This window comes from Numida meleagris, chromosome 1 (genome assembly GCF_002078875.1).
Source record: "Numida meleagris isolate 19003 breed g44 Domestic line chromosome 1, NumMel1.0, whole genome shotgun sequence".
NCBI classification, from domain to species: Eukaryota; Metazoa; Chordata; class Aves; order Galliformes; family Numididae; genus Numida; species Numida meleagris.
In genome coordinates, this window is record NC_034409.1 from 181,835,460 (window position 1) to 181,859,296 (window position 23,837).

The window sequence follows — 23,837 nt, forward strand, 5'->3', positions numbered from 1 at the left end:
TTAAAATCAGCCAAAAAGTAGGGGTGAGGCCCTTGTACCCTACTCCATTTAATTTTGCATTAATTAGATTTTCTACTTTGCACTTATCTTATTTGATGCAATCACATTTCCCAGGTAAAAGCTATATTCATCATCCTCTGAGCAACAGTTATTCCTCTTCTAGCAAAGAGAGAGTCTGAACACTTTCGACTAGATACACGCTGCAAAAAAAACCTTGTTAGATTGGGGGACCTATCCCTAAGGAATGTGTACTACCAGGAGGCCAGATTCTCCAAGGAAAATTCTGAAGCAGAACAGTAACCCAGATCCAAAGTATCAAAATAAAAGAATCATTATTTAACACATATAACACTCAATAACGCATTATTTTATTTGCCCTGAATATCACAATTATCATAACCATTAGAAATCAATTCAGTAAATACTTTTTTTCACCCATAGATTTAAATGAGTAGAATTTCTGGAATCTACCCAAACAGGTCACAGTGAACAGGATAATGTGACAATCTGTTATAATTAGCTCTGTTGGAAAGGTTCTGAAGACACTACAGAGAATTAAATGACCTGGAAAACTCAGTCTATGGAAAAGTCTATTGTACTCATCTCCGTTATTTCCACCTCTACGCATCACTGGAACAATGGAACAACATGATTTGCAGTGATGACAGAGATAAAGGTCATTTTCCTGTTTTTCTTTTATCCAGCACAAGCCATTTAAGGTTTGTTAAATTCCAGAAGGACAAAAAGTAACTTATTCATGTCAGATTCTTCCATTCACTCAACATGTTAATCTTCCAGAATCTTCACATTTGGAAGACAATGTGGAGTTGTGTTCTTGTAAAGCACTGCTACTTTTTTCCTATCCATCACTACTAGAACTGTCAGAATTTCCAAAATAACCACGTACTGAAAACTCTATATAATTCATTTTAGCAAGTGTTTTTCCTAATAGGTGCATTTTTTTTCAGGTAAAATTTGAAACAAAGAGCAGTTCTGAAAAGATGTATTAAATATAATCACTATGCCCAGGTTAACATGATAGATACAATAACAGGATTGACACAGTATATTCAAATATATGCGTCAGAGAGGTTTTTTTTTAATTATTATTTTGTTTATGTAAGCTTTGCATCTGTTCTATATAAATGATTAACTTAGAATAAAGAATCAAACTTGGACATATACTAGCTATTCTGATTTAACACAACTGTGCATGTAACCATTATTCCTTGGAAATTTAACCAAAGGTAAGCCCATAGAAAAGAAAGAACAGAACAGGTCAAGTAGCAGAATTTTAGGCAAAAACTTGGAAATCTTGTGCATTTCAGGAAAGAAGGTATGAAAGCATTCTTGTATCTCAGAGCTGGGTAAAAATTAAATGACTGTAGTCAAGGAAATAGCATGTTTTCCCTAAATTTCTTTTAGGGAACTTTTTTTTTTGTACACACTGTGTACTTAGAGAGAGAGCAAAGATACTGTTTTAAGGGCATGTTCTTCACCAGTAAATAAATAGCTCATATTTAGGCACAAAGTTGTTCTAAATCATCTTCTTTCTTTACAGAAATGGAACAAAATGCAGCACGATTTGTATTTAGCCATTTTTGATTACTTCTCGTCCTAGATTCAGCTGCAATAGAATTACTTTTCTTCCTAGTACTTGGTTTGGTGTTGTGTTATGGATTTAAGATGAGAATAATATTGAGAACAAACTGATATTTTAGTGGCTGCAAGATAGCATTTACACAGAACCAAGGACTTTTCTACTTTTTATGCTGCCCCTGCCAGCAAGGAGTTGGCCGTGCACAGGATGCTGGGAGGGGACAGAGCTAGGATACTGACTCAAATTGGCCAAAGGGATAATCCATACCGTATGTTGTCATGCAGAATGATAAAACTGGGAGAGTTGGCTGGGGAAGCCAACGTTGCTCAGGGACAGATTGCACATTGGTCAGCAGTTCTTGCACCATTTGCTTTTTAATTCTTTGTTGTGTTGTTTTTTTTCCCATTTTCAAGCATTTTTTTTCCCTTCTTACAAAATTGTCCTTATCCCATGCGTTCTTGCATTTTGCTTATCAATTTTCTTGCCTATTTAACTGCAGGGGCGGCAGTGAACAAATGGCTATGTGAATTTGGCTCTGTGTCAGGTTAAATCAAAACTTTTTTTACATAAGAATTTATATAATTGAACACTTGAAGATGCCGTTTATTAGGAAAGAACTAAATGGATTTAATAAGCACAAAAGACACAAGACTCAGAGTAACAGAGAATGAAGTTAACATCATGCACAAAGTCTGGCAGGCCAGAAGTTGGTTCTGCCATCAGATATTATATATTTACATAGAAAGAATATCTATGGAAATGATCCTGACATATTTGCCTAAGTTGGACTATCAAAAGCCTCCACTCTAAATCATAGAATCATAGAATCCTCAGAGTTGGAAGGGACCTTTAAAGGTCATCTAGTCCAACTCCCCTGCAAAGAACAGGGACACCTACAGCTAGATCAGCGTGCTCAGAGCCCCATCCAGCCCAGCCTTGAAAGTCTCCAGGGGCGGGGCATCCACCACATCTCTTGCCAATCAGTTACAGTGCCTCACCAGCCACACTGCAAAGACTTTTTCTTATATCCAACCTAAGTCTACCTTCGTTAAGTTTGAAACCATTTCCCCCTGTCCTATCACCACAGACCCTGCTAAAGAGTCTGTCCCCTTCTTTCCTGTAGCTCTCCTTCAGATATTGAAAGGCTGCTCTCAGGTCACCTTGGAGCTTTCTCTACCCTAGGCTGAACAGCCCCAGCTCTTTCAGCTTGTCCATGCAGGAGAGATAACACTTAAATACTTACAGAATTCTGAAATAGAGTATACAGCATATAAATAGCTATTATTTTGATAAGCAGAAATCTTCAAGAAGTTAAATTCTCAAATAAAATTATGACTTCAGTTTGCCTCTATTGTTCTTTGGACAGAAAGAGAACAGAGAGTGGGTTTTCATTTATATATTTGCAAAAACTCTTCTCTCTTGTCTCCTTCTATGATCTCTTGCTCCTTGTGGACATTACTGATAACACTTAGATTCCAGAATGACTGCTTTAGATAATCTCAGAGCAAACCCACTTTTTTATGTAAAGATTATCTTTTGATAAATCAGCTATTATAATGAGGATTATCCAGAGAAAGTAAGTTAAAATTCACCTGCTAGTCTTTCCTATGGTTTTAGTGGTTGCAATAAGCTGTCAAGGGCAGGAAAATGAGTTAAATTATGTTGTATTTAAAATGACACTCTGAATCTACTCACATCAAGTTCATCAGTTCTAATTCAGTTATGTCTGGTTGGACTGCACTGTCTCATTTAGTCTTCTGATATGATTCTCATTTAGTTGGGCAGGCAGGTAAAATGATAACATCCAACAATGAACTATGTATTTCCAAATATGTTTGCACAGCCACACATCACACTTTAGCAGGCTCTTTATATTGACCTATTAATAAACCACAGTTTGAGGTTGAGAATAAAGACTCAACTTAAAAATTAATTAGAGGTATCCTGAACTACAGGATCATAAGTCATTCAGTTATTATATGATAAAGCACAGCTGCTAACAGATAACTGCTGAGGTTTACTCCATCTTATTTCCATCTGCAGCTGTATTCATGATAAATTTAAACTGAATACCCATCATTCATCTGGAAAATGAATATTAGATTTAGAAGTCTCATACCTGCAGCTGCTTCATTGCACTAGTTTGTGTCACAATAGGCTCTTAATGAGCACACCACTTTTCACTTTCACCTGCTTCGTAAATATACATTTGTATTTATTTGAATATGCTAATAAAATGTACTGAACAACACAAAACACTTAAGATCATTCATGAACAAACTTTGACTACCTAACAGGTTAGATTAGCCTTGATCTTAATTTCACCTTCATGAGAACTTTCTATGAATTCAGACTGATAAAAAAACGCGCAGTATTATTGAACAAGACCAAGTCACGTTGAAATACATGAACCTTCAAAGAGCAATATAGATTCAGTATCTAATTCTTGTTTCCAGAATTTTCCAGGATGAATTAGATATAATTAAACATGAGACAAAGATTATTTTTTAAAAGTTGTTCATTTCTCCCAGTTTCAGAGAATACTGAAGTTATTTTAAAACATTTACAAGGTTTGGTAAACTCTTTCAGGAAAGAGCCTTCTACAAACCTACCTGTGGTGGGAAGCATGTGAGTATTATACAAAAAACTGATTTTTTTTAAATCTGAGTTCCACTGGTAGGATTATTTAAGTTGAATTGCTGGCAAGAGCTTCTATGATTGATCTTTATGTTATAACTTAATAAATACAAGCCATAAAGCTCATAAGCATATTCCAAAAGTAGTTTAGTTTAAATATCCACTACCTTTGCTTTTCTATTGTCTGTACAGATGTCCTCCGAAACAAAGATGATCTCCACAGAATGGTTCTTGTATGGGTGGAATGTGACGATGCTCAGGAGTTGAAGCGAATCAAAAAGTGTTAGGATGCTTTTTCAGTAATCTGTGGGACAAAATAACATATAAATGTATTAGTTTCCTATATTTAGAGCCTTAAATACTCAATCCATCTCGTATGTAGAGATCTATTCCTTTAACTGTCATGTTTCATTCCACTTCTGTTGCATGATGTTGCAGCATTGTTTGGGTCTTCATTCAAGACCAGACTGGATGTGGCCTTGGGCAGCCTGATCGAGTAGGTGGCAACCCTGCCCATGGCAGGAGTTTGGAACTAGGTTATGTTTAAGGTCCTTTCCAACACAATCCATTCTGTGAATCCATTATATGAATTAAATTTGATATACTTCTTCTTTGTTGTTGTTGGTTTGTTGTTGTTGTTGTTGTTGTTGTTGTTTTCTGAATGGATACAGGATTTGAAAGTGTTTTGGTTTATGTTTTTATGAAAAAAAAATGTCGTTTCTCCAACCTCCTCTTCACCACTCTCAGGTAAAATAAACAAACAAAAAAACCAATAGTAATGAAGGGTTCTTTTTAGGGCAATTAATCTGGTGAAGGGTCTGGAGCACAAGTCATACAAGGAATGTCTGAGTGAACTGTGATTGTTAAGTCTGGAGGAGGCTCATGGGAGACCTTCTTGCTCTCTACAACGATTTGAAAAGAAGTTGTAGTGAGGTGGAAGTCGATCTACTCTCCCAGGTAAATTGTGATAGGAGAAGAGGTAATGGCCTCAAGCTGCACCAGGGGAGATTCATATTGGATATTAGGAAAAATTCTCTGAAAGAGTGGCCAAGCATTGGAATAGGCTGCCCTATTCCAATGTAGTTGAAGTAGTTGAGTCACTGTCCCTGAAGGTGTTCAAGAAATGTGTAGATGTGGCAGTGAGAGGTACTGGTTAGTAGTCATGTTGGGGATGGGTTGATGTTGGACAAGTCTTACTAGCCATTTCCAAACTTAATGATTCTATGACTCTATGATTCCATGATTTGCACCCCTACAAATAAAGAATAGTATTGAGAAGAAAGAGATAGGAACATTTACAAGTTTATTGTGTCAGTTACATTTATGTATAATTAGCTATAATTAGCTATAATGAATTTAAAATATTTTTGTTGTTTGGATTTTAAACTACCTCATGAGCATTTTTCTAATGACGATTTTCCATATCATTTTAATATTAATAAGTAGCCTTTTACAGATAACATGCAATCAAAACTATTGTTGATCTCTTTGTTTTCAAACAAGTCCTTAGAAATGATGCTATAGGCATGTGTCACCATTTAGCTTATCCTCCTAAAAAAAACACAGCATAGTACTTCCTTAAACTTATTATTGTTTGAATTAATTTTTTCTACCCAGATAGCCTGCCATTAAGTAAAACTGGCAACACTAGAGAAAACACAACTGTTTGAGTGAAATTGAACAATTGTTATGATCTTCAATTACAAAAGAAAAAAAATCATCCCACTGTTGTGACAGCATGTGAGCTCCTGGGTTGATTAACTTTTACATAAAAGCTGAAAACCAGTGTTTTTTTTTCCTGCAGCAGCAGCCTTTACTAACTGAACAGGAAATACAGCAACATCATACAAAAATATTTTGTTTTTTTGTTCAATTTTTCTTGTGCATTACCTTTTCCAATACTTTATCCTGATGAAAGGAGTCACAAGAATGTTTTCCTGTTCCAATTATTCTCTACATAAGCCTTTTTCCTGGGAATCAGTCTGCAGCTGTGAACTATTTCTATTTTATAAAATTAAGCCTAATCCAAAATAAATAAATAAATAAATATGACAGACATTTCAATTATCTTTCTTAGTCACAGATGTCTATGTTATTGTTAGGTAACATATGTCTAAAGTTCTTCTATCAAAGACATTGTGGTAGATCTAATTACCAATTTCATAGATAATGCGCTTGAGAATTATGAAAAATTTCCTCAATCTTTTGGCCTTGAAGTCTGAATTGAAAAATGTACCTATATATTCCATCTGGCAAGACACTGAGTTCAAAGACTGAATATGGTATGGCATATTAAACAAACAAATAATATTATAAGAGTGGATGCTTTTCTCATTAACTTTTTGTAGACCATTGAGTGGTTCAGAATTTACTTAAGTGATCTTACAGCTGAATCCCATACTACTTGAAAGATTCAAAGACATGTCTGCAGTCCAATAACCATTTTGATTTGCAAGGCAGGAGGAAGGCAGGCTGCTCACACTTCTGTGATGTTCATCATGTAGAAAACAGTCAAGTTTTTGTAGGATTTTAGTCAGTGTACAGTAAGTAGTAAATACAGAGGAAGCATTCACTTGAAAACCAGTGAAGATTTAACATGTTGTGAGCATGTATGTGAACATATAAAAATGTCTCTAAGAGCCTTAGAAGCAGAGGAAGAAATAATTGAGTCATTTTGGAGGGCCCAGGTTGGTGAAAACTAGCCATACTCCTGACTGAATCCAACTTTTGCATTCAGGTGATGTTGGAAAAGTTCACTTAACAATATAAAAGGGGTAGATATCAAGAGAGTGTGCAGGGCAATTTCAACTTATTCCTCCTGATAGAGTTATCTTCTTACTTTTTCTGTTTAAAGTATTAATAAGAACTAATAAGAAATCGTCAAGAAGACAGTTAGGATTTTAATTACGTAATAATAATAAATAACAATAAACTATAAATAAACTCCTCTTCTTCTGGAGAAGAGGAGGCTCAGGGGGGTCCTTATCACTCTCTATAACTACCTGAAGGGAGGTTGTAGTGAGCTGGGGGTCGGCCTCTTCTCTCTTGTAACTAGTGACAGGACGAGGGGGAATGGCTTCAAGTTGCGCCAGGGGAGATTTAGGTTGGACATTATCAAATACTACTTTTCTGAAAGAGTGGTCAGGTGCTGGAATGGGCTGCCCAGGGAGGTGGTTGAGCCACCGTCCCTGGAGGTGTTAAAGAAATGTTTAGATATAGTGTTGAGAGACATGGTTTAGTGGGGTTATTGGTGGTAGGTGGATGGTTGGACTGGATGATCTTGTAGGTCTTTTCCAACCTAGCTAATTCTATGATTCTATGATTCTATAGAATTTAAATATAAGGCATGTCTCTATTTTGCCTATAAAAATAAACTGCACAAAATAATTCCACATCCTCACAGTACCTTTTTGGAACTAATTCCTATATTTTATTAATCTGATTAATCATTTTGCTTGCATGTTTTAAGCAAGACCTAGGGAAGGAAGATATTATCATAAAGAATCATGTCATCTTGTGGTGTCAGACATGCATATCCATATATGTGTTAATGTGTATGTTGGTTTTTGTGTTGTTTTTTTTTTAATGGAACGTAGAAATCAAGACAGAAATTCTTTGTTGAAATAATGCTAAATCTCTTCTCTTAGGTACAGTTTGTACTTATCTTTTGTTTTCTTGAGTTTCTTTCTCTTACATAAATTACAATGGCATTCATCCAACATCTGCATGTACATGTATGATGTACACTATTATTGTGTATTTATGCATAGCTATATGCCTAGATATCAATATTTTTCACTTTTAGACTGATTTAGGCTGAAAAACAGGAATAATTCATCTATTTTGCTCTTTAAATAATAAATCTGTGTATAGTATTTTCAGCTTTGAATGTCACAAAAATCAGTGTGCAAAACAGGTTGAACAATGACAGAAAAGTATGATGCATTAAAAGGAAAAGGAAAATGACCACAATTTATTCAAACTTCTTATTACATATAAACAACTTCACATCACTGAATTCCACAGAAGGTGGGCTGGTCATTAGGTTTCAGTAACTGGAAGAAACAATAAATCACAGCTTTTACTTTTACAGCCCATTACACTCAAAGGTCTCAAACCTTTCTTTGACTATTTGCAATCCTTAGAGTACTCCAGCTGCAGAGTTTTATACTTTCCCACATTCTGTGACTAATAGATGCTGTGCTGTAGAGTGAACAGGAAATTAGAGTAGAAGAGAGGCGTAGAATCAGTATCCACAAAAAGGTTATGCAGGAAGGCCATGAAGAATAGCTCACTGTAGGGCTGTGCAGTCTGCCAGTGAACCTCAGACAAGACAGATTGCATGCCTATTAATGCCCATTTAAGAATCAGTGAATTTTTATATGTTACAAAGGGGAAGCAGTGATAAATTTATTAAATATTGTGGAAGGACAAGGTAGGAGAGGGAAATGGAGAGGTAATAGGTTTAGGGAGACATTTGACTGAGACCTGCTGTAGTTAGCTAGAAATATAGCTACAGTTCCAGTTACTGCACTAAAAATAGTACAGTACTTTTTCCTACTTTTGTCTTCTCACAGGAAAGTGATTCCTTTTTACAGTTTCATTCCATATATAAGCACAATGCCCTTCATTTTTTCCTTAGCACATTCCAGTGACTGACTTGCCCTTTTGCATTTATTAAACAAATTTACTTCTGATGCAGCACTGTTCAGAAAAATAGTTAACATTTTCTCACCTGCCTATTCAGTAATTTAACTTTGCTTCTGGAAGTAGTTAAATTAAATGTTCCTCCCATTTCATTTAGCTTCTTTCCTATTGAGTCAAGTAGGCTGCAGATACTGGCTAATTTGAAAATGTGTCAGGGTATTATCAGCTATGTATAAGAAAGAAGCTTCTCTAAGAAATATAATGCCTCCACATTGTGCTAGAGGAAACTCAAGGGATAATTAGACAGTCAAAGCAGGTCTCACCATGTCTGTATTACAGGTGAGAAGTACTCCATATTCTGGTTCCTGCTGCTCTACTAGGCTACTCAGTGAACTACAAGGCGGATAGCACCCTCCTCAGCAAATATATTTTCCATTAAAATCAAAGACAACTGTGTTCCTAAATGCCCTCTGGGATTTTTTGTATTCTAGGCTGCTTTGAAGAATGTGCTTGTTCTAAAAAAATCCAAGCAGTTCCACCAAGAATGTTTTGGGACTGCCTTTGAGTTCTTAGTGCAATGCTTTCCATTTAACATCTTCCATTGTTGTTGGTTGTTTTTTTTTTTTTTTTTTCTTTCATCTACTGCTGGTACCGCACAGTCTTCGCAGGTGAAGATTAAAAGGGAATATGAGAAGAAACACGGGGGGTAGGTACATCAAGAAATCTTAGAGGCAACAAATTTCTTCTCAAACTCTTCAGCAACTGCGCTGGTTATTACACAGGCTGTCACATTTCAGTGATTTAAAAGATGAGATATTTTGCAATAGAGCTTCAGCACTTAAAACTACTCTATGAGATTTTTCACAACTCACATTATCCTTTAAATTCTGCTTTGTGTTTATCCATATGGGAATCAATTATATGTAATTATGTATTTTCATGGAGCTTAGCAGAGTATTTCTACTTGAAAGTGTGAAACCACTTCCATACTTGTGTGATGGGCAGTAGTTTGGTGATCTCAAGAAAAGCTGAGTACTATTCCAAACTTAAATGCATAAGAAGAAAATAATTCCCCTTAGAAACTCAAAGCCAAATCCTGCAGTAATTAGAGTTTGTTACCTACAAGCACAAGTCAAGCAAGTGCAAGGGGATAATATATATCTCATTCTGAGCAGCAGACTATGATCCTCAGATCAGTCCATATCCAGGAATACATTTTAAAAGTCTGTGAATCTAAGAATTTAATTGAAGCACATGCATTATCTTTGGTGATAAATAATATCAAAAATTATTTTTTTATACAGTGCAGGAACGCATGGATAAACTGAAGGAAAGAAGAAGGCCCATGAGATGTGGAAAAAGGGCCTGTCCACCTGGGAAGAATATAGGAATGTTGTCAGGGCCTGTATGGATGTAACAAGGAAGGCTAATGCCCTCTTGGAATTAAACCATACAATGGAGGTAAGGGATAGCAAGAAAAGGTTTTTAAGAATGTCAACAGTAAAAGGAAGTCTAGGGAAAAGTGGGTACCCTACTAAATGAGATGAGTGCTTTGGTAACAAGGGATGCTGAGAAGGCAGAGATTCTGAATACCTTCTTTTCTTCAGTCTTTATTGCTAAGACTAGCCCTCAGGAATCCCAGACCCTGGAGGTAAGAGAGAGTGCCTGGGTAAAGGAAGACTTGCCGTTGGTCGAGTTGGACCTGGTCAGAGACCATCTAGCCAAAATCAACACACACAAACCCATGGGCCCCAATGGGATGCATGTGCGCTGAACTGGTAGAGGTGATCGCTGAACCACTCTCTATCATCTTTGAAAGGTCCTGGCAAACTGGAGAGATGCATGAAGACTGGAGGATAGCCAGTGTAACTCCAGTCTTCAAAAAGGGCAAGAAGGAGAATCCAGGAAACTACAGGCTAGTCAGCCTCACCTCTGTCCCTGGAAAGGTGATGAAACAACTTGTTCTACATGCCATCTGCAAGCAATTGGAAGAGAAGAAGGTTATCAGGGATAGTCAACATGGATTGGAACCAAAGGGAAATCATGCTTGAACAACCTGATAGCCTTCTGTGATGTCATCACTGGCTGAGTAGATGAGGGGAGAGCTGTGGATGTTGTGTACCTTGACTTCAGCAAGGTGTTTGACACCATCTCCCACAACATCCTTGTTATGAAACTTGAAAATGTGGGATAGATGAGTGGGCGGTGAGGTGGATTGAGAACTATCTGACTAACAGAGCTCAGACTGTTGTCATCAGTGGTGTAGAGTATGGTTGGAGGCCTGTAACTAGCAGTGTTCCCCAGGGATAGGTTCTAAGACCAGTCTTGTTCAACATCTTCATCAGTGACTTGGATGAAAGTCCACCCCCAGCAAGTCTGCTGATGATTGAAAGCTGGGAGGACTGGCTGACAAACCTGAAGGCTATGCTACCAACAAAGACCTGGACAGACTGGAGAGTTGGGTGGAGAGGAACCTGATGAGGTTTAACAAGAGCAAGTGTAGAGTCTTGCACCTGGGAAGGAATAACCTCATGCACCAGTACAGGCTAGGGGATGACCTGCTGGAGAGGAGCTCTGCAGAGAACGACCTGGGTGTCCTGGTGGACAACAGGTTGGCCATTATCAGCCATGTGCCCTTGTGGTCAAGAAGGCTAATGGTATCCTGGGGTTCATTAAAAGGGGCGTGGCCAGCAGGTCGAGGGAGGTGATCCTCCCTCTCTGCTCTGCCCTGGTGAGGCCAAATCTGTTGCACTGTGTCCAGTTCTGGTCTTCATAGTACGAAAAAGACAGGGATCTCCTGGAAAGAGTCCAACATAGGGCCACAAAGATGATTAAGGGCCTGGAGCATCTCCCATTTGAGGAAAGGCTGAGTCTGGGTCTGTTCAGCTTAGGGAAAAGACTGAGAGAGATCTGATAAATGTTTATAAATATCTAAAGGGAGGTGGGAGTCAAATGAATGAGGCCAGGATCTTGTCAGTTTAGAGATAGTACAAGGAGCAATGGCCTAAAATTTGAACATAGGAAGTTCCATACTAACATGCAGAAGAACTTCTTTACGTTAAGGGTGACAGAGCAGTGGAGCAGGTTCCCCAGAGCGGTTGTGGAGTCTCCTTCTATGAAGATATTCAAGACTGGTCTGGACGCCTGCCTGTGTGACCTACTGTAGGGTACGTGCTTTAGCAGGGGGGTTGGACTCCATCTCTTGATGTCCATTCCAAACCCTGCAATTCTGTGATTCTCTGATTCTGTGATTTATTCCAGAAGACAAATAGAGGCAAATAGAGTTATGCAAGTCTTTAAAGATATCACAACTGATTCATCACTACATTTACAGGATGTCTTGATACCTACACACCGTGTAAATTTTGCCTCTTGTTTCAGTGTCTGGTAGATCTTACAAATGCATGACACACTCAGGTCCAAAACAAGATAATCTGTCCAGTGGGCAAATGTTTGTAGCTGGTTTCATGCTTAGCTTCTGCTTCCTGCTTCTCTATCAACAGCAGAGAAGCCTGTGGAAGGTGAATGACAAATACAACCAAGCTGTGTGCTTTAGTTTGGAACTGTATTCCTCCAAATCATAACTTTTCTACTGAGTTTAGTTTTAATTTTTTCTTGTACATTTTCTTATCATAGTCTAATCTTCCCTAAATGTATTATCATGCAACTATTTGCTCCAATGAAGTAACAAGTTTACACTGATGATAGAAAGAAACTGTGAGCAAGTTTGTTCGCTGCTATCAAGTTTCACTCCAACTGGATCTTCATGTTCACAGAGAAGGCCACATTGCTGCATCTTGCTACCAGAGATGATGCCTGAAAGTGCTGCTTCTGTCACTGTCAGTAAAACAATACCTTTTGGAAACCAGCACACTGTCATTGCTGGTTGCCAATGTAAGTAATCATATCATGATGAGCTCCACTGAGCACAATTTCTTTTACATCTACTTGCTTGGATTTTTTTTAATTGTGGCAAAATACTTACTTTCAAGTCTAATTAACAGGAGTCTTTCTTTCACATTTGTAACCACGGATGATTTTTCACAGATGTATGTCACTTTTTTAGGAAGATTTTTTAGGTTTATAACTAATTAACTTTTTGTTTCAACTCATAAGGTACCCAACAGCATGAATCAATGTACAGTGAAGACTGACTAAATTTGGTTTATCAAAAGTCCTGGCAAACAGCCACAGTCTAATAAACTGAGTCTAAGTTTCAGCTGGGTTATTTCCATCTGTTCTTGTTTGAAATGTTTCCATTACATGTAATTTAATAATACTAATGTGTCTGAATCAATGTCTTGTTCTATAGCACAAGCAACCCTGAAAAGTTTTGCAAAAATTTGCAATCAACAGACCTTGTGAGGACTATTATTTTCTATTTACAGATAGAGAAATCAAGGAACAGTATTATTCAAAGCAAAATTAAAAGTATATGCTTGAAAGTCACCTGGGGTTTTAAGATGTTGACTTTGAAACACTTTAATGCCATCCTGATTTCTGAGTATGTCAAGCACCTGTTGCTCTTATTGTCTTTGAATGCCGTTCTCTGCACTGAGCACCTCAGAACAAAACTCTGTGGCAGGTAAAAAAATGAACTCACCTAAACTTTGTGCAGGTGCTTGTAAATTTGGACCTCCTAAGTGATTTGCACAAAGTCAAACAGTGAGTCACTGTATAAACATTAAAATAAATTAAGTCTGTCACTGCACTTTACTTTGGGAACATACTGCTTCTCAGATAGCAGAGTTCCTTCAGTTAGAGAAGAGTGGTCTATTATAGCTGCAAGGAAAATATCACTAATTAGTAAGCCACTACAAGAGAACAGGTAATGCAGGAGTAAAGATCAGACAATACACAGTGCTTGTAACTAACAAACAAAGGACAAAAAGAAACTGAAGTGCCCACTAATCTAGAGGAAGTTGCTGAGCAGTAGCACTGTAACTGCAGAGGGAAGAAAGTTTGGCTGGTGGCGTCCACTGTGGCTTTGTTATGTCATTTACAGCACTTCTTCCTCAAGTCATGGTAAGAGTAAAGTGCACTGGGCATTGACACACAGATGCTACCATTCTGTGAAAGTTAAACAGATGGAGTAAATGAGATAAAAATCAGAGATAGTGTTAAGGCCAGTCACCTAAAAATTTAAGGAAGATCAAGAGAGTACATTTCTTTGTGTATTAAGTGAAGGCTCAGGGAGAAGATACAGGCTTCAAATGCTTTAAGTATAGCAAAATTCATTGCTAAAAATACCATTTTAATTAAAGTTGTGTTGATGTTCTGATAGACAAAATGTGCTGGTTTGGACCAGATCCCAGGTTTAAAACTACTGAAGGATGAATGCCAAAGGCATTATTATAAAAAGATTGTTACTGCAACATACATTAGTGTCTGCACCAAGATAAATCCTGTATAGGCTGCAGATAGGGCAACTGTCTGTCCCAGAAAACTCTTTATATCTTTCTTTCTCCTTATACACGGTGTCCTGAGCATCTTCCTGTTCTCCATTCCCCTTCCCTTGCTGCTGTCCATTAACCTTAGAAGTTCACCTGTGATTGAAGCTGAAGTTAGTTGGAGGGAATACCTCTATGTCTGCAAATGCTTTATAAAGTCAGATGAAAATGCTGGCCCTACTAGTGTTTCTATGTGATTTTCATGTTTTTCCCTTTTTTATTTCTTCTCAGTGTCCCTGGGTACCCTGCTATGAGTGTCCCTGCTTGAACAGGGGTTAGACCAGATGGACTTAGAAGTCACTTCCAAACTCAACCATTCTGTGATTCGCTGATTATCTACTTAGAAATTGTTGGTGTTTCATATTTATATTCAAATCAGTGCACTCACAAAATCACAAAATCAGAGAACCCTGAAATCATAGAATGTCCTGAGTTGGATGGAACTCATCAGAATCAAGTCCAACTCCTGGCTCCACATAAGACTATCAAAAAATTCAATTGTGTCTTCTGTGAGTCTTCTCTCCTCCTGGCTGAACAACTCCAACTCCTTCAGTATTTATTCAGCAGAAGAGGTGCTCCATCCCTCTAATCATCCTTATAGCCCTTTTCTGAACCCACTCTAACTGTCCTTTTGCTGGGGCGCCCAGAGGTGAGCAGAGTAGTCTTCCAGCTCGTTTCTCATGAGAGCAAAGTAGAAAGGGAGAACCACTTGCCTCAACTTCATAGCTACATCTAATTTGACGCAACCTCAGATATGGTTGGCTTATATTGCAACTACGCTGTAAAACAAACACTCAGAAAAGGAGGTTGGCCAGGCTATTTATGTACATCAAAACTGCACTAGCATTTAGAATCAAAATGCCTTTTCCCTGCTTTTCTCTTCCCCTTTGTGTTTTACCTGTGCCTTCCATTTTCCCCTTCCTCTCTCCTCTCCCTTGACAGGGGCCCTCTTGTGATTGATTAAGATTTCCCAGGGAAGAGGATTATCTCCTGAGTAGTTGAGCTGCTAACATGGAATACTATATCACGTTTAACAATTACCATCAATATTTATAACACTCTTATGTACAAGTCGAGTCACACTAGCAGACAGAAATGAAACCTACAGTAAATTCATAATAAGAATTGTAAAGCAGCAGCAACACATCTTCTCCTTAAAATTTGAGTCGAACCCTTGTTGAAAGGATTTGCCTCTTTAGCCAATTTCTTATTTTTGAATGACACTCGCTGGCTTTTCAAAATGTCATCCTATTACCCTGGAAACATGAACAGAATTTTTTCCAAATTTCTATTTTGACTTTGATAAGGAAGGTGAAATATGTTAGACTGGATGTTAAATCTGATTAAAGGAAAAAAATATCCAACATTTCTAGGAATTTTCTAGGAATTAGTTTGTTGTGCAGTGTAGGAAATGCTGTAGAAAGAGCAGCCATATAAATGAATTAAAAAACTCAGAGCTGCAACAATTAATACATTTCTATAACTAAATATTTGCATCATATTAATATCTGCATGTAAAACTTGAATGCATGTGACTCCTACAAAAAAATTGCCAGAAATCACTTTAGCAGATCAGTGTTCCAATGCATCATTTTCTTTAACTTCTTTATTTTAAAATATTGATCCCTCATCATAACACAGGATGAGCACAACTTTTTGACAAAGATGTAAAACTAAAAATTTCCTATAGGTAGTTCTCAATGGACAACTACTACTAGTAAAAAAGAGGAAAAGATATAATAAGAAATTTTCTGCATAGCCTTTCTATAAATACAAGAATAACCATTAATTACCAGTTCTCAAGAACACATTTACTCTAATCAAATTGTTCTATCTGTCCATGACATTTCTATTTCTATTTTTTTTTAATAAAATCACTAATTAAATACACATGGCATATATTACCACAATAAAAATAAATAAATATTAAATTCCATAATTACAAGATCATTACATGCGTAAGCCATAGTACCATTCAGGTTTAAAGGTAGCTAACAATAGCAGTGGAACAAGTAGATGAATTTTTGTGGATGATCTTTTTAAAGCCTTCAGAATATATTTTACTTATGAGTTTTAGCAAATAGCAGCAATACAATATGCACCTATGAAATTAATTAAAGTGGTTAAGAATCTGAAATACATTCTAAAAAATGAATTGATTTTGGTATTCCTGTAAAAGTAATCTAAAATTTTACTAGTCTTTTCTATTAAATCCATCTGAATTAACATCTTTTCATTAGACTAGAGTTGAAGTAGTTGAAAGACTGTCTTTTGATGGCAGCACTAATCGTTGGATGAAAGTACGATTTACTCAAAATTATGCCTATAAATCTGTATTAGATTACTATTATCTTAGTGATGTGTGTAGAATTTTTTTTTCTCTACTTATTGTACTTATATAATTGGAATGTAGATATAATCAACATTTAGCATTGGTAAGTACTGTGGATAGAACTTAAAAACTACTAGATTCAGGCCACACATGCCAGTTCTAATTTGAAAGCAATTTTTTTTTTTTGTCTTGACACATCCATTATCTTCTTTCATTCTGTCAATTGCCACATCAAATTCTCTGAATTCATAACACTTCTCATTTGTTAGGTTCATTGTGGAAAGAGATGACAGGAAATCTCAACGCTATTCTCAATTTATTACTTCTCAAGCATCTATTTCTTCAACAGTTTTTGAAACTCAAAAGAAAAGAAACTAAAATATCTCAAATTTTGACCCTTCACTAACAACCAAACAAGGTAAATGTTGAATTACTACTTTCTGACATTAACTGAGTTGTAGGGTGGTTTGTAATATGTGCTTCATGATTTTTAACTGTCATTCTCGTAATACTTCACAAAAAATAGGGGTAAGCATACAAAAAATTATTTACCAATTAGCCAAAACAGATTTGATTATCTTTATGGGAGTTTCTGGAAATTAATATATATTTAAAGATTGTCACAGCATTATATTCTGTCACGTTATCACCTTTCAGTTCCACTGAGAAGATTATATAAGCCTAACAGAAAATGCATTTAATTAGAGTAAGCTTGGTGTATATATGCTGCCAGTTCCGTGGAATATAAATTTTGAGATTAAAATCCACGGAAAATATAATACTCAAGTAGAAAATCACTCATGAGCGAATTATAGGAACATTAAGTAAGCTTAGTTTTACAGTTAGGGGACATTTTAGTAATACTTATAATTGTAATACTTTTTTATTTTTCAGTTGTCTTCAAGCTTTGCCAAACTTTTACGGTAGCATTAAGCATGCCAGGTTTTAAATCAAAGGAGTTTGCCAAAACAAAAAATATATAAATAGAAAGCAACAGTGATTAAGACTGGCAATTTTAAAGTCTCGAATATAGCGGTAATGCATTTCTGGAATACTACTAAATATTTACAGCAAAACATGCACATTTCTTGCTTACTGTTATAGAGATCTATCAATCTATTAAAATACTTCCTCTCTCTCTGCATCTTGCAAGACTTCAAAACAGAATTAATTACCCAATAAAATGAGTGCATTATTCCTTTATTTGTACTGTACAAGTTTCTGCAATCAGATAATGAAGTAATTCCTAAGCAATTTTAATTCCTTTTAATGTTTTCAGAAATAACTTAGAATTCTACCGGAATATGTGTTTTAAGGCAAAAGCACTGCTGAGAAAAATCTTTAGGATATTCCTATACATGAATTATGTTATTACAATAGAATGTTGTGAAAATAGGACTTGCCTAAGAAAGAAATAGTTTAAACAAAAGCATTCTACTCAATTCAAAAAAAATGTCAATATAATTCCTGAGAAAGCTAAGCTAAGAAAAGTTGTGAAAATTGAAATGCAAATGATAAGTTCTAGAAACCAAAACTATTTGAGTAAGACATCTTAAATGCCCTGTTATGTCAAGAAAGCTCTATGTAACCTTGGACAAATCAAGAAAGGCCTGACATCTACCATAAAAGATAGCTTATAGAAAGTGCAAATTTTCACATGCGATGCAGGTATTTAGACTCTTAAGACTTCAAAACCTACTGTACTGAAATCTGATGTTTTCTGTTAATTCCTGAATGTGAGCTGAACAACTTTGAGAGGCTAAAGCTAGTCCTGATTTGAGCAGGAGATTGGAGTACATGACTTCTCTTCAAAAATAATTTCTTCATATGACTCTGGGTTAAATATCTCTGTGTCACTTTTCCCTATTTCAAATTTCAAGTTGTTTTTTTTTTTCTTCAAGTTTTTCGTTTACTTTGACCAACTAGTTAGTTGAGCCAACAGCTATTTTACTGGGTTTGCTGGTATGTATTTAATACATGAGCCATAATTTGTTGCCTAATCTCATAACAAACGTACTCACAAATCAGGAGAGGAAATCACAATAATGTTATTAAATGATTTGAAAGCAGTTTCTGTATTTGGAAATTGACAGTAGGTCAGAATTCTTCAAGAAATCAGTATTTTTCTCCTACAAATTACGCTACTTATGTCAATTTATACCTTAAACTGCATGAAGATAAGAGCTTTTTAGAAGTCAGTAACGCATATTTTCACATACACCCTAAACATATATTAGCAGGTATGTGGAACAAGTGTCGTAGCATTCCAAGACATATCAGGAAAAATATGCTTGGATTTGAGGTAATTTGTTGGATATGCATGCTTCTGTCAAATGCTCTGGATATAATTTGAAAATTCTAATTCATGTTACTTAACACAAAAATGAGTAGGGGCTGCTCAACAATTGGTCGTCTTTGAACAATAAAGAAAAGACCAGTTGAAATTGGTGTATTTTTTTTTTGAATGTATTTTATCAATCACTGTAATTAATAGTAAATGGGCCCAGATCATGCTATTGAAAAACTAATTCATAAAAATATTTTGTTAAATTTTTAAATTTAGGAGAAATAGAAGGATATAATTTTCCATATACAGTGGAATGATAATTATCATGATTAAAGCTTCATTGTAGTCTATAAAATGAAAAAACTATTTAGTGCACATATCTTCAGTGCATCTGTACACTTCATTTTATTTTTAATGTAAGTGGAAAGATTCCTTTAGTTTATGATGAAAAATACGACACTGACATTTTCTTTAATTACAAACTCTGATGTGTTTAATAGCACAAAATTGGCCTCCAGCTTGACAGTTCCCTCTCTTAGAATCAATGGTCGGACACCAGGGCACCGGCTTGGTCATCAAAATCAATATTAGAAAAAATATAGCTTGTCAAGACCTCTTGGCCTTTTATTGATTCAAATAAGGTACTGCAGGGAATTTAATAATAATGTTACAGTTGTTGGCCAACAAACAGGAGCGTCTTTCATTGATTTCAGTAGAGGGAGATGAATATCACAAAAACACAATTACCCTAGGCACAGTACTAAGACCTGTTGCATAGCTTCCAAAGCATGTAATTCAGTGGTGTGGTGGCTGGGTGGAAGGAGTCTCAAACAAACTAAATTAGATTTATGTTTGAAAGAACATGTCTTGCTGAAACTGAATCAAGCGTAGTATTTTACATCTCCTTGGAACTGCATGCTTCCTTTTGGGAATGTGAGTAGAAAGACTACATGAAGGGTCTTTTTGGTATGAAGATAACCATTATTTTTGATAACTCTGTTTTGTCTCTTGCAGTGCCTCCTCCTCAAATCAAAAATGTCAGGTGTTCTTCAAATTTTGTAGTTTTAAACAAATAATCCCATGTCATTTATTCCTGCTCCCTTGGAAATTTCAACTATCATTTTGAACCTTTTGTACATAATGAAAGATTTTACAGGCTCTGGGAAGTGCTAAGCTTTTCATTATATTTATTTGTTGGAAAAGTGCTTGTAAAAAAAAATCCCATGTGTCAAAGGCATCAGAGTACTCATAAAAAAACACAAGTGCCCCTCAGGATTTATTTTTATTAGGAATTTAATGTATTTTTTTTTATGGTAATAGTTTAAGAGGAATTAGTCAACACAAACACCCCTGCCTCTTGGTTCTGTGTTCCTCTGTTCTTTTTATAGATAATGTTTTCCTCCAGCTTCATTTTCCTTATACTGTGACAAATTATATTTTTAAAGGCTTGTAAATAATAAATAGATTACTAGTAAATTCTTATCTCCATATATAAGGAGCATTCCCTTTTCACTTATAACAAGATTCTGACTGTAACATATAAGATATTTTTCTTGTGAAGACAATGATCTGATTTCTACCTCATGTCACCTATATAAAGAACTCTGAACCCAAAGCTCATGGGACCTCCTGTTCACCACAGTTTAATAGAACACCATTTGTAATCTGTGTTGACGCACATTTTAGCTCCCATGGATGCTAAGCAAAAAGCATGCACTTACAAAAATGTTATCTTGAAGTGTATCTTCATTCCTAGAGCTTCTAAAGAAAACTGATTCCTATAGTAACTTGTTGCAAGTGACAAAGAGTAGGTAACATGTTGACTTCTGTTTGATTTTGATTTCCTTACCTCAAAAATAGATATAAGTTATTGAATGTTATAATTGGAGATAGCAAAGTACTATTTAAAGTTTTTGACTCTCAAAATGTACAGTTGCATTTACTAAATAGTTACCAGCAACTGGATTCTGTGTCTCTTTTTTTTTTTTTTTATGTTGGAATCTTTGTTACATATATGCAATGACAGTTGTTTCCACTGTTTTTCCAACTTCGTGGTCCTTTACATGCTCCACTGCATACAATTAATTCTTTACTATTATTCTTTTATAAAGATATAGAGGATTGGTACAGCATATTATTTAAGATGGTCTCTCCTTTTACTGGTAATTTGGAGCATAGGATGGTAATCAAATAAAATTCAAGAAGTTGATTAGGTTGAACTGCATGTAAAAACTCCAGGCCTTTGACTTTTAGACTTTCAGTTTCCCAAAGGAACAGCTATGTAGGATGAGACCAAAGCTCAGCCAAGCCTGGTAACGTGTAGGAAAATAACTCAATAATACAGACAAATAAAAACTATTGTGAAAGCTTAACAGCTTCCAAAGAGTCTTTGATGAAGACATCTTTCATCAGAGTTTTTCCTTAAAATTTGCTGTGGATGAAAAGCCAAAATATACAAAAATATTTTTATATTACTATTCATAATAAGGGATGAATGTCTGAAGACAGTGTGAAAATCACTATTCAACTAAAAATAGATTTACATTATATCTTCAACATTTTGCACCTCAAGACCATATAATGGCATGTGAAGATGTCATTTGAATGATAACAATTGCCTGAACATTAGAGTTAACATTGAACTCATTTTCACAATCACAACCCAATTCAGCACATTTCCATTGCTATTTATCTCCATTCTGAAGTTTCACCTGCCTTTTCCTTAGTATGAATAAATCATTAGAACAGATGGTAAAAGCTTACAAATAAAAGGCACTGTCATTCTCAGCATAAGTTCACCACACTCAGTTAACATGTATTCACTAAAGCATTCTACATTTTGGGAATGTGTTCTGTTGGAATTGCTGATCATATTATTTTAACAATTAGCCTTAACAGGAACTATTCACTTATTCCTTAGAACTAGAACCTTTCACTGCAGTCTTCAGTTAATTACAGCTGTCTTGTTCTCATTACATTTACTTCTTTGAAGACTATGCACACACAAACCACATTCATCAAATTTCTATCATGTGGTAAGAGAACAGGATTCACTGTAAAGCAGACAGATCCTGAAGATGAGACATTATTGATATGTGGTGAGACTACTAGTCAAAGATGTTACCAATAATATGTCTTCTTACAAATGTATTTAACTGCTGATCAGACTGGTAATCTTGCAATTGTTAAAACTTCCTGGCAGTTTAGCAAAGTCAAGAATGTAGTAAGGTATTTTCTGCAATTCTTTCTTCCTGTAAGTTATATGAATAGTGTAACTTTACTACTGATGTAATCATAGAATCATAATCATAGAATTGCATAGGTTGGAGGGGACCGTGAAGATCATTTAGTTCCAACTCTTCTGCCATGAGCAGGGCTGCCACCTACTAGATCAGTTTGCCCAGGATCCCATCAACCTGACCTTGAAAGCCTCCAGAGATGGGACATCTACAAACTCTCTAGATAACCTGTATCTGCACCTCACCTCTGAATAAAAAATTACTTCCATCTAACCTAAATTTACCCTCTTTTAGTTTAAAGCCATTCCTCCCTGTCCTATCATCATCAGACCATGTAAAATCCCCCTCCTGTTTGTAAGCCCCCTTCAAGTACTGTAATGAAGCATCCCAGAAGCCTTCTCTTCTCCAGCCAAACAAGTCCATCTCCCTCAAACTTTCTTCATAGCAGAGGTGCTTTGATTATCTTTGTGGTCCTCCTCTGGACTCACTCCAACAGCTCTGCACTGCTGCTTTACTGGGGGCCCCAGGCCTGGATGCGTACTCCAGATGGGGCCTTATAAAGGCAGAGTAGAGGGAGACAATCACCTCCCTCTCCCTGCTGGCCACCTCTCTTTTGATGTAGCCCAGGATACTGTTGGCTTTCCAGGCTGCAATATCATACTGCTGACTCACGTCCAGCTTTTCGTCCATCAGGATCCCCAAATCCTTCTCTGCTGGGCTGCTCTCAATGAGTACTTCTCCCAGTTTGTACTCTTATCTGGGATTTCCTCTACCCAGCTGCAACACTTTGCACTTGGCCTTGTTAAACCTCCTTAGATTCTCATGTGCCCACTTTTCAAGCGTGTACAGGTCCCTCCAGATGGTGTTCCTCCATTCTATTGTGTCAACTGCACCACTCAGCTTGATGCCATCAGCAAGCTTAGTGAGGGTGCACTCAATCTCACTATTTCATTGATAAAGATGTTGAAGAGCACTGGTCCCAGGATAGACCACTAAGGGACACAACTCCTGGCTGTCCTCCACCTGGACTTAGAGCTGTTGACAAGAACCCTCTGGCTACAATCATCCAATCAATTCTTTATCTACCTAACTGTCCAGCCCTCAAATCAAATTCAGCCTCGTGACCACCTGCAACTTCATACAGGAAGTGGAGGGGCAGTGCTGAGCTCTTCTGTCTGGTGACAGCAACAGGGCCTGAGAGAATGGCATGGAGCTACATCATGGGAGGGTGATATGAGGGTTTGGAAAAAATTATTCACTAGAGGGTGGTGAGTATGGAACAGGCTGCCCAGGGCAGTGGTCATGGCCCCAGTCCTGCTGGGGCTAAAAAGAGCATTTAGATACTGTTCTCATATATATTGTTTGAATTTTGGGTGGACCTGTGTGTATCCAGGAGTCGGACTTAATAATGCTTTTTCATCCCTTCCAACTTGGGATATTCTACTTTTCCGTGATTATTCCCCTTTACTCTGCTCTTGTGAGATCCCATCTGAAACACTACATTTAGCTCTGGGGACCTCCTCCCAGCATAAGGGAGATATGGACCTGTTAGTGTAGGTCCCGAGGAAGGCCACATGGATAATGAGAAGGTTGGAGCATCACTCTTAGGAAGTCAAGCTGAGAAAACTGAAGTCATTTAGCCTAC

General features: G+C 36.6%; 1 protein-coding gene across 4 annotated transcripts in view; it reads right to left on the reverse strand.

Moving 5' to 3' along the window:
- Nucleotides 1–23,837, reverse strand: part of CNTN5 (contactin 5) — a 636,498-nt gene that overhangs the window by 435,905 nt on the left and 176,756 nt on the right. For all 4 annotated transcript variants that reach the window (XM_021381356.1, XM_021381346.1, XM_021381363.1 and 1 more), the window contains one exon: nucleotides 4,405–4,541. The gene's annotated coding sequence lies outside the window, so the exon portion shown is untranslated. The remainder of the gene's footprint in view (nucleotides 1–4,404; nucleotides 4,542–23,837) is intronic.